This window comes from Triticum dicoccoides, chromosome 2B, assembly GCF_002162155.2.
Source record: "Triticum dicoccoides isolate Atlit2015 ecotype Zavitan chromosome 2B, WEW_v2.0, whole genome shotgun sequence".
NCBI lineage: Eukaryota > Viridiplantae > Streptophyta > Magnoliopsida > Poales > Poaceae > Triticum > Triticum dicoccoides.
This window is the reverse complement of record NC_041383.1, coordinates 476,897,838-476,901,380: the sequence shown is the minus strand read 5'-3', so window position 1 is coordinate 476,901,380 and position 3,543 is coordinate 476,897,838.

Here is a 3,543-nt window from a genome sequence, read left to right as displayed (position 1 = left end):
ATGAAGAAGAAGAAAAGAAGTAGAAGAAGTAGAAGAAGAAGAAAAGAAGAAAAGAAAAGAAGTGATATACATATTTTTCTTTTTTCTTTTTGCTGTTTAATTGTAGTTTAATTGTTAGTGTTAGATTTAGTGTTAGAAAAGAAGAAGATTTAGTGTTAGTGTTAAAAAAAAATATATATGTAGAAGAAAAGAAGAAGAAGAAGAAAAGAAGTAGTAGAAGAAGAAGAAAAGAAGAAAAGAAAAGAAGTAGAAAAAAGATGAAAAAGAAGAAGAAGAAAAGAAGTAGAAGAAGTAGAAGAAGAAGAAAAGAAGAAAAGAAAAGAAGTGATATACATATTATTATTCATGTTGGTATTTTTTATGTTGTACTAATTTCGTTTACTCTTTGTCATGGCAGGTGTTGAAAGATGGTGGGCGCTGGTCGGGAGCGCTCCGAGGACCCTTCTTCATCGGTGCGTGGTACGAGGTCTTCCATTCCACACGCACCTCTCCGTCGAGCGCTGCTGGACAGTATGGCGACACCGCCGGGCCCTTCTTCGTCGACCGTGGTGCCGAGCAGGGGACGAGGTAAGAAGAAGAGAGGAGCTGGAGCACGTGGTCGTGGGAGAGGAGGTAGGGTGACTGCGAGGGCGCCTTCCTCGCCGCCACCCCCGGCTGTTTCACCCGAGCACGTGACTGCTAGGGTGGACTCCTCCGAGGAGGAGGCTACACGGACTCTGGTCCACGAGCCTCCGGTCCACGGGCCTTCGGCCCACGAGCCTCGGGTTGACGGGCCTTCGGGCCACGAGAGTTCGGCCCACGAGACCCCGGAGGAACACACGTCTGGATGGGGTGCCTGACCGGATCAGCCTGAGGGGCCGAGTGGCCATGCTGATGATGGCAGGGAGCCGACTGATATTGAGGAGGAGGGGGGCACCGTCTGCCAGCGTGGTTGTACACGGCTCCCGGATGTGCCAGCGACCCGCGAGCAGAGGTGGTTGATTTTCCCTGATGGGGAGAGGTAAGTGCATTTAATCTTTTTGTACCCTTCTGCATTCACGTTTCTTCAAATATCTAATGCGTTGGCCTTGTCATGCTGCAGGGGTTGGGACCACCATCATAGTGTCCACCGGCCCAACTCCGTCCTTGGAGTTCTTTATCGGAAAAACTTCCCGGGGTTTGTTACGTTGCCTGGTGAGGGTCAGCTTCCAGAGCTTGGATTGAGTTGGGAGCACTACTTGGCTGCCTCGGCCCCGCCGGGTGAGATTATCGACGGTGTCTTGTGCAAGACGAGGGCAGACGTGGTGATTAGAAAGTTCTGGGTAATTTCTCCTTTACACAATTAAAAATCTGCAACTAGCTAGTTATTAATTGTACTAATCAATATTGTCTCATTTGATTGCAGATATTCTACAGGTGTGAGGAGGGATACGAGGAGGAGGCGGCAAATGTTATCGATAACGTCTGCAAGCGCCTACTACAGAACTTACGACACGAGGCTCGGGTGCAGGCCGTTCGAGACTACTACGCCGCGCGTGGTATCAAGAAGACCAAGCCAGCGTGCCGCGAGAAGTTCTTGAGTAAGGAGGAGTACATGAAGGTAATTCTTAAGGCCTTGTACTTTACTTCCTTCATTTAGTAATTCATAGCCGTAGCGCTCAAGTTTCTATTTCCTAACTTAGGCCCCTCCGAGATGGTGTGCGGATCGGATGGATTGTTGGGAGGTGTTGGTCAATGAGTGGTGCTCAAAAGAATGGCGAGCCCTCCACAACGAGGCCAAGGACAAACGTGCCCAAATGGAAGGTGTGCCACACCATTAAGGCAGCTCCAACTTATATCAGTACGGGCGGAACTGGGTATGTGGTCTGCTTCATGATTCATGGAATTCGTTCGTCATGCTAGCTTTCAGCCCTTTAATTACTAATTTACTTTGTTTCTCTCTTTCAGACATGCTACAATAAGGCGGGTAAGGTGCCAGAGGTGTACGACATGTATGCCATGGCCCACACTGGCTCTTACAAGAAAGTCAAGGCATTCTCTGCGTCTGACCTCGATGATCCAAAAAACTTCACCAACATCTCCTCCCACGACAAGCTCGTGAAATATAGAGATGAGGGGAGGGTGAGGAAAGGGGAGGACTTTAACCCGTGCCAGGGTCCCATTGATACCGAGCCGCTGATGATATCTGGTGGCGGGAGGTCCCATGGCTCCATATCCATGGGAGATGGACTTACCCATTGTCCCAGCACTCTCCCGGAGATCAAGGCGCCAGTCGAGCTCCGCTCCTGAGATAAGGCCTCATGAACGGCCAGTCCAACTCGCCTTCAAGGTTAGTTATACATACTCAGCTATCTTTCTCCATTACATTGTGTGCGCTTCCATCAATGATTACAAATGGTAACGAGGAGTGGTGTTGCAGGCTGCTATACAAAGTGAGAGAGATAGAACGGAGAAACTTCTGGCGGAGGCGGAGGAGAGGCAGCGGGAGTTGGAGGAGAGGACGACAAAGATGTTGGAGGAGGAGAGGGCACGGAATGACATGCAGGCAAGGGCCATGTATGAGCTCCTTGTGGTAAGTTTTTTCTACACATTAGCCAAAACATTCATGTAGTGCTTGTATCATTACTAACTAGTATGATTGAGTCGTCAAAACCAAATGTGCAGTCTGTGTGCGAGAAGTCCGGTCAGACTGCTCCGTCGATGCCAGTGATTGCTCCTGGGACCACGGTGAGTTTAATTTGAATGGACATTACTTGCTAGTCTTAACATTTGAGTGTCATCATGCTAACGAGACATTGGAAATGATCTTTGGTGCAGCGTAACTCCAGACAAGCATCGCACGATCCTTCTCCAGCTACCGGCACGAGCCACCCCGCTACAACACCTCCATGATCACGGTAAGTGTCTCTAGTGTTTTGCTTAACAAATGCATAAAGACCTAGACTTAGCTTTATTTCCTCCAATATGCTTACCATAATGACTTAGAGTTAGCTTCTTTTCCTCCAAAATGACTTAATAAGCTTACTAACCTCCAAAACCATCCATTTTACCTATGTTAGCCCTAAAACGATATGTACTTAGCTTACTTATGTAAAAAATGGCATAATTAGCTTAGTTAGCTCATAAATGATCCATTTCACCTAAATTAGCTCTTAAATGATCCATTTTACCCAAGTTAGCTCTAAAATGACCTATTTTAACTAGATTAGCTCCTAAATGATCCATTTTACCTACGTTAGCTCTAAAATGACCAATTTTACCTAGGTTAGCTCCAAAATGACCCATCTTACCTAGGTTAGCTTTAAAATGATGCATTTTACCCAAGTTGGCTCTAAAATGACCCATTTTACCTAGATTAGCTCATAAACGATCCATTTCACCTAGGTTAGCTCCAAAATGACCCATCTTACCTAGGTTAGCTCCAAAATGACCCATCTTACCTAGGTTAGCTCCAAAATGACCCATCTTACTTAGGTTAGCTCCAAAATGACCCATCTTACCTAGGTTAGCTCAAAAATGATCCATTTCACCGAAGTTAGCTCAAAAACGATCCATTTCACCTAA